The following is a 9,199-nucleotide window of genomic DNA, read 5'->3' on the forward strand; positions in this document are numbered from 1 at the left end:
ATTCATAATAGTGTGCTGTTGTCTTTAAGCAAAAAAGTTGCATGAAAGTGTGAAATGAAAAATAGATTGGTTATTTTGAATTGAAAAAGGTTGCTTTGGTGACAATCAGACTGCAGGCTGCATATCACATTGGAAGTCTGTAATTACGTTGATTTGTATTCATTTAATCTGAAAAAATAAAATCACGATCAGAGCGAGGCCATGGAAAGAGAAAGAGAGATAGATGGAGGTTCACAGCCCTGCAGCATGTAGTGAATGAGAAGAGCCAAGACTCAGGGTATAAGATGCCACTTGGAGCTCTTCCTGAATTAATGAGGAAACTTATGATCAATAAAGTAATTAACTGCTGGTGCTAAGACTCTCCTCCTCCTCAAGCAAGAGCTCAGAGAGAGACCTCAAGTTTACACCTTCCTGACTTTCACCTCCTGGAAAAAGCCCCTTTAATCTAACTGTATCTGGTGCTCTTCAATGGACCATCAATCAAGTAATTACAGGGAGAGGTGGACCTCTCTTTGGTCAATAACCGATTTTAAGGCCTGTCCTGACCAGCTGCTTTACTGGCCGGCATCACTTTGTATCAGCAGTGATCAGTGTTGCTGGTCCCCTTGCATTGCTACTACATTCACCTGTTTGTTCCACTTGAAACATTGCACTTTGAGATATTTTGAGAGATCTTGAGTGACACCATCAACCGGAACTAAATTGTTTTGAAAGTATGTGCAATTTTCATTTTCTTTTTAAACAAGCACAACACAATAATAAATTTTTTCTTACACTCTGTGTAATTTTGCAATAGAAACTTTGTTAATTTTATGTATGTGTAATCATGTATCTTTAATATATAAAATATGTAATCTTGTATTTGTGTATTTTGTAGTTATTGCATAAAAACGAGTCGCATGATAAGCACAAATGGCTGATAGAAATGTTCGATGGAAAAAGAAAAAAGATGTTGTTCTCTTAATCTTTAAGTTTCCAAGTCACCAATGTTTAGATAAGAAAATGCCAATAACCTGGGGCATATGAGGCGGCAGACAGCAATGTAAAGGGGGCACCTGGTGGCAATGGAAGTGAGAAAGGTGTGGGGGTTGGGTGGGGTGCTCTGGATTAGGGCTGACACAAATGATTATGGTCAACTAGTCACCGATTATTTTTGCGATTAGTCAACTAATCAGATCATGCACCCATTGGGTATAAAACGTACAGCTTATTGCACCATCATGCATCTGCCCTTATATAACTATCATTAGCTTACAGCTTTAAGTGTTTAAGGTACGTGCTAACTAAAAATAAAGACAATATGATTGTTTATTAAACTTTTAATAAAATTTGCAGATTGTCTCAGTGGAGTTTAATAAACTCAGCCATCTGATCTTTGTTCCCTAAAATATAAGCTCACACTTCTGTTTAATCAGTTTTCTGTTTGGTGTTTATTCAGCTGTGTGTACACTATAACCGATTTACTGAGGAACAAACAAAACACTGAAAAAAGCCAAACAATAACATTTTTAAGTTATCTAAGTGACTTATATATCATGTTTAACCTAAGTAGCAAAAAACCTCTGAAAATGATTTGCCGGAAAACGATGAAAACGATGTGTTCTCAGAGGCTCTAGTGAGCCTTGAACCACTGGCTGTCGATCTGGTGGGTGACAAACGTCTCAGAAAACGTTGGAGCTACATTCTCGCCTGAAAATATCTTAAAAGTTTATTTTGTAACCCGGAAAGAGTAATATTAAAACTAATTTCCAACAATGGCTAATTGGCTGGGCAGCGCTATGAATTCTGTGATAGGTCAGGCCACAAAGGATACACCCCCCCAATCAACGGGGAATGTGAGTTCACCCCCCCTTTGCCAACTTAGGGGGGGTGCTTCATTGAGAAAGGGCTGTATGCTTGTGCTTTGGAGCCATTCAAAGAGCCGTATGCTTTTGCTGTACAGTCATTTGTAGCCCAGATGGAAAAACCACAATTAATTGACACCAGTGATCAAAAAATAGAAGAGCTTTGAGTATTTATTACCTTTATTTTAACTGTTCACATCAACAAAGTGTCATACTTCCTATGCCAATTGGATACACCTCTCGGTTCACCCCAGATAAGGGCACCTAGCGCCACAGCCAATCAGAGCCTACGCAGGCCGCATTCACCCTGTCAGCTGGGAAGTGAGGTGAAGGCGCGTGGTCCTCCCGGGTTTTTTCCCCATCCCAGCAACAGAATTGAAGGCACCACGAAGGAGATACACATACACAAGTTGGCTGTTGTCAACATAACTCTAAATTCTTAAAGGGCCCTAGCGAGCACTTTTATTTTGTTGAAGTGTGCACACTATTTTATTTTATACTTTTTCCTGTACAAATTGGACCATATCTTTTATGCATTGTAACAATACAAGAGTGGCTACTACTCAAAAGTTAACATGGTGTCCGAGTCATTATTGCTGCTCAATACTTTGGCTCCACACGAATTTGGTGTCTTCTGATTCTGACCAGGGTCTTATTACGAGCCCAAGTAGTTATTGTACTATAATTCTCCTTTATATCATTAAAGTTGGTTACACATTCAAAGGGCTCTATGCTTTTACAGTACAGTCATTTAAAGGCCAGCAGGCCTTTGGTTTACAGCCATCTAAACGGCTGCATGCTTCTGTTGTACTTCTGTTGCTCTAAAAGGCTGCACACGCCATTAAGCAGTACAAATAAATGCAGCTGCATGCCTGTGCACATACTTTAGCAGTGCCAAGCTGAATTAACCCTATGTTGGACTAGTCACAGTTGGCCATACCACTATCAAAGGTTTCCTACTGATCCTCACCGTTACATTTTCGAACAGTATTGATCAGCATGTGTTCATACAACAAATGGCACAAACTTTTCATTAATATAGTGGTAGGTATAGTTGACCTAAATATATGGGTCATGTAATTTGAACATGCTGGTTAAATGTTTAACACAGTAACTTCACTATATAAGACACTTCATTGTAAGCGTGCATAGTATATATGAGTATATATGATTGCACAGAATTTATGAGCGATTGTTATTACATATGTAGTGTATACTGGTATATATGTGATAATACAATCCACAACACTTGTCTCATTCTCTTTCCCGTTTCCACTAGCCTACACATAATTTCAAACCCCCAATGTCTGGCTCTTTTAACCTTTGAGCAACAACATCTATCTTGCATACAGAATATTTCCACACTGGTAGTCCCCTCAACAGAAGTTAAACCACCTAACACGGATCTATGAATCATTCAAACATAAAAGGGCACCTAACTGGAGAAGTAATATATATGTCTGATAATTCTAAAACTTTAAATGTTTTTCTTTTATTTTCTCTCTTTAGCATTTGGTCAGGGGACCTACTTTGCTTTGCTACTGGGGATGTCCCATGATGCACTATGAATGTTGCAAAAACATGTTTTTACTCAATGATTATTTCTCATGTAGATTATTGTTTGACGTCCTGGTCAGTTGCTTGTCCAACAACACTTAAAATTATTGAAAATATTTATAAAAGAAGTTTAAAATTACTTGACAAAAAATCTACTTCCTATCACCACTGTCATGTGTTAAAAAAACGTAAATTATCGAACTTCAATAATTTAGTGAAATGTAAAAGAGTTTGCTTAATATATAAAGGCTTACACTCCCTTGCTCCACCACCACTAAAGGAGTTCATTAGGCGTAAAGAAAGCTTAGACAGGACCACTCGAGCCACAACCCGCTGAGACTTGTTTATACCCCACAGACAGACAGCATTTGGGCAGAACGTCCTCTCTGTCCAGGGTGGCCATTGGTGGAACAGTCTTCCTCAATTAGAGAATGCTCTACATTCACCTTGTTTAAGGCACAAGTTAAAAATTGGTTATGGACAAATCAAGTGTGTGATCATGTATAAGTTGTATTGTTTTAATGTTTTACTTGGGAATAGAATGGTTTGTATGTGTGAATTATGAACTTTTTTATTAATTATGTCCATTTTTAATATGTTTTTGGACAACAGATGGAAATTAGCCTTTGGCTATAATCTGGTATGTTTACATTCATGTAAATTCTTATTTTACATGTATGTTCATTAACATGCACTGTCCCAAATAAAATTTATAAAATTTATTAATTTATTAGAGATTTGTAGATTAGATGAAGACAAATTATGTAAGTGTAAACAAACATTCATGTGAAAATTGTCATGGTCTGACAGCCCCGCTGGGTTGCCTGCTCGTTGTGTTGATGTTTGTATTTCGCTCCCTCGGGTTTGCTTACCTCCAAGTTGAGACGAGTACTACCGAAAACGTTCCCGCGCTGAAGCCTGCCGCACCTGCTGTTGATCACAGCTGTGGCTTATTATCTGCCATCTTTGGGGTCGTCTACTTAACGGTGTGATCAGGCTTCAGTCGGCGCTGGATCATTGTGTGAAACTCGGTAGTATTGCTCGGACATGTTATTGTGTGAAAGCTTTCCTTATGCTAAAGATTGCTTAGTCATTGTGTTGTATGTGTGTTTTGTCACTAAGAGTCACGGGAGCTGTATTACCACTAAGGAAACTGTTTGGGATGGAGTCACTGCGTGTGTGTTTTCACTTCACGACCACAAGTACTGCCAGGACACAATTCTCTGTCGTTTTATAACATTATCATTTGCTTTTGTCATGTCAGTCAAAATGAACTATACTTTTGGATGCTGAATAATAAATACAACTAATAGTCTTCATTTCATTGCTTGAGTCATTGCATACAAAATTGTTGAATTAAGGGGGAAGAGGGAGAAGACGCCAAATACATAGGCAGATCCCTAATGAAATTAGGGCAACACTTGTTGACCATGTTGTCAATTACGGCCTCACAATGGATGAGGCTGGTCGGAGGGTGCAACCAAATGATGGAACAACCACTGTGAATTCAATCATTCAAACATTTTGTATGGGGAACAGGTATGTATAGTATTGGACAGTAATCCAACATCTCATAATATCTCATGTTTAGTGTACATTACTTTTACTGTAATCTGCACCACAAAGGATTGAAAGACAACCTTGCAGAGGTGGAAGAGGGCCCCTTTTTACCCTGCAGCAAGACGAAGCCATTTGTGCAATGGTGATTGCAAACAATGTAATAAAGTTGAAAGAAATTAAAAGTGCTGTCATAGAGGATATTTGGCAATATTGGATCTGTGTCAATTGCAACAATTGACAGAGTGCTCAAGTGAAAAGAAATGCGCATGAAACAATTGTACAAAGTGCCTTTTGAACGGAACAGTGAAAGAGTGAAGGAGATCTGTCACCAGTATGTACAGGTAAAACATGTCTTCTTTGTATACTCTAATGTTCAGCGCTGTAAACTGTTTTACTTTGTGTAGTTTCATGCAGTAGACTAGCAATTCTGTATATGTATCTACAGAACATACAAAATGCATTATGGTACACAGGAAAAGTTGTCACATTTCTCTCTCTCTGTCTCTCTCTCTAAAGCATGTACTGGAGCTGGAAACCAGGGAACTACTGCACACATTCATATACATTGATGAGGCAGGTTTCAATCTGGCCAAAAGCGTGGAAGAAATTAAATTGGACAGAGAGTAACTACTGATGTCCCAGACCAGCACGGAGGGAATGTTACAATGTGTGCATCCTCACCTATATTCCCCTTTCTGGTCCATACAATACACAACATCTCCTGACTCTTGTGTGGGATAATGTCCGTTTTCACCACTCACATCTGGTCCGACTAGTTTGCAGCACATGACTGCTGGTTGAAAATCTCCCTCCCAATTCCCCATTCCTTAATCTGATAAAGGAGTTTTTCTCTGCCTGGAGGTGGAAGGCTTATGACCGGCACTCACATGCGCAAATGGCCCTGCTAGTAGCCATGGATGTAGCACGTGACGACATCATAATAGAGTCACGCAGAGGGTGGATTTGCCACTTCAGGAGATACTTTCCTTGCTGCATTGGAAGGGATGATATCCATTGTGAATTAGATGAAAATATGTGGCCAGACAGAAACGTCTGGATGTGCCAGAATGATTTACGTATGTTCAGTTACAATACGTACTGTTATATTGTTCACATTTGCACAATATTTGCAATCTGTTCAGAGGAAGGAGAAATTGCTACTATGATGTGCACAAATGACTAAATGTTGTGGAGGTTGCACTAATGGTTTTGAGAATTTTCATTCTGATCTGAGAAAAGCACCAAAGCAACTAAGAACAACTGTAATACAGTATATCAATGAAAAAATAATTGTAAATTCAGACATGTGAGATTGTGCTAAAAAGAATGATACCAAGCAAGGCAAGGAAACAAAGACAATTTGAAGGTGAAATACAAATGTAAAATCAAAAGTAGTCAAAAATGGCCAGTTATATTTTGGACCTCAGAAGGTTAACCGAAAAAAACATTGAAAAATAAGGTTTAAATTTTTGTTCATTACAGTGAAGATTTCTGATATTTTGTGTGAAATTAAGCGTGTAACAATTAGATTCTCCATGTTGTGTAGCTTTCTGTATTTTATAGTTATTGGGCTACATAAATAAAATCAAAATTCACATTTTTTGAAATGTTTAATTATGTGGGCTAGAGAAAATAATTAAGTTATAGACTATATTTATAGAAAACATGTATACTTACTGCATTTGAATAATTTTAACTATATGTAACACCTACATATGTGGGGGTTTGGGGTTTGTTTTGTTTTTTTTAAGGCTTTGATTTTGCCACCTCATTTGATTTCCATGCCAACCTAGGAAAATTTCTCTAGATCCACCCCTGGTTCAATACTGACATCTAGTGGGTTTCCTGTGGAAGCCTCAGGCTGTTGACCTGCTCAGGGTCTTCCCACCTCTGGCCAAATGGCTAGGATTGGCTCCAGCTCCCATGCAGATGGATGGATGTTCGGGTTCTTGTGAAATATTTTTGTTGTTTCAGATTTACTCAAATGTTTCTATCACATCAGATAAACTATAATATCTAAAGTCCAAACTCTAATTTGTTGTCACCATAATTACTAGTAAAATGCATTTCTCAAAACCATATTAAGATATAAATATAATTTAGAGTTAAACTCTGACAGCTGAAAAACCTTTTAAAGTACCTGCACAGCAGGTGAGCCAAGAACAGCTCCTGACAATTAAATGGGTATGCTTTCCATTACTGGGTGTGGCCGTATAAACACGAGAAGGCAATACTTTAAAAGTAAAAGTAAAAATGCACTCACAGAGCGGCACAAACAAGTGTTAGACGGATTGAAAGTTCCCATGTTAGTATAGAATTGCAGATAAAATGGATGAATATCCGTATCCACTGTTTTTTTAAGACATCAACTTTACAGACAGAGAGAAGGAGAAAGTGAGGAGATAATTTCAGAAAAGGTGAGACTCCGGGGTGCGGAAGTCTTGAAAAACTCAGAGGAAGCATTTATAAAATCTGTTTCAAGGAACAGAAGGTTGGACAGTCGGTTATTTGTAAAATGTGTTTTCAGATGTGTGTTTAAATTCGGGCTGTTTCAGTGACTCTGTTTATGGATGTTTTACAGATCAAGACAGAGTTTTGCAGAGGATGTTTCACACCATCACTCTTCCGAGTGGAGAAGTGCGGCTGACCGTGAGCCGGACAAGTTCACCACAGACCTCTGACCAGCCATCGACAAGCCAATCACTGGTACAGTTCACTGCACTTTCAAACATGACTTTTGGTTACAGTCAGGGGCGATTTTAGCCCATTTTGGGGGGTGCTTCAGCACCCCGAAAATGAATCAAAGCACCCCCAAAGATTTCTTACTTTTTTTGACAATATTTGCTGTTTGTGTGACACACTACTAAAAATATAAAAAGCATACAGTACTGTACTTGTTTGAGACGTAACATTTTAACAACAAAAGTATAGATAACCCCCCCTCCCAAAATGGTTTGTTCCAGCTCGCCTCTCCCGTACTCTGGCTCTAGCGCCGTTGCTCAGTGTTGCCAACTTAGCGACTTTGTCGCTATATTTAGCGAGTTTTCAGACCCCCTAGCGACTTTTTTTCTAAAAAAAAGTCGCTAAAAAAAGACGTGAAAGCGCATATCACTTTTACTCTCAACAAGCAGCGGGTGCTGTAACGCAGTCAGTTCTTCTTTTACTCTTATGCTATTTTGTGGATCACAAGGTTTAAAACTACTTATAAACACACACACACAAAGTAACTCCACCAGAGTGCCTATTTCGGGTCACTTTTGCAAGTCCAAGCCCGGGTAAAGGAGCAGGGTTGGAATTGTGACATTAAAAAAACAATAATTGCTAAAATAAATTTAATTTGTCGTTCTAAATAAATTCTAAATGCATTTAGGACTTTTTTACTCACTTTATGTCTCTTCCACGATGTTATGTCTCTCTCCAACAACATAGATTACAATTACATTAGCATGACCAATTATGCAAATTAGGTGATGACGTCATTTAGCGACTTCTAGCGACTTTTAGGACAGCCAATAGCGATTTTCCTTACTGAGGAGTTGGCAACACTGCCGTTGCTGCCAGAGCGATGGTGGCTGAGACGCAGCAGAGCGGAGGTGTGAGTGCCTGGCTTAAAACAGGACATGTTAGGTGCATTTAACCTTCAGTTACTCTTAATATAGTTAGGTAGGAGTCAGACCATGTTTCTTTTTAGCTGAAAAACATTACACCAGGTAACCTGCAGTGTTGAAAGCGTGTTTTGCGACAATGTTTGCTACCCTACAATCCGTCCTGCTCTGTAGTAAATTCAGCCACATTTGACCGTCCTGTTGCTCCCATTAAAATGTAAAACTTTAAATTGTCGGCAGCCTACTGCTGTTACCACCGTCCTGTTTGAAATGGATACTAACTAGCTAACTGACTGAATGCCCATTAACCTTATAACTCCTGGTGTGTGTGTGTGTGTGTGCGTGTGTGTACAGGGAGACAGCCAGGTTCATAATGGATATAAGGAAGTTTTTTCAAAAAAAGGAGCCACATTCAGGTAAAAGTGTAAAATCAAATGATCCATCAATCAAGAATAATGTTGGATCAGTGTTTCAATATTTATATATTTTATTAGATGTTCATGTGGTTTGGTTATTTGCCTTTTGGTTTAAAGTACACTGAGAGAGGACTTTTTGTTAGTGATCTTAATAGAATTTTTTTCATATTAATGTAATTTTTCATCTAATTGAATACAATCTATTTGTGTATGATTG

This window comes from Neolamprologus brichardi, chromosome 3 (genome assembly GCF_056152115.1).
Source record: "Neolamprologus brichardi isolate AB-2024 chromosome 3, ASM5615211v1, whole genome shotgun sequence".
NCBI classification, from domain to species: Eukaryota; Metazoa; Chordata; class Actinopteri; order Cichliformes; family Cichlidae; genus Neolamprologus; species Neolamprologus brichardi.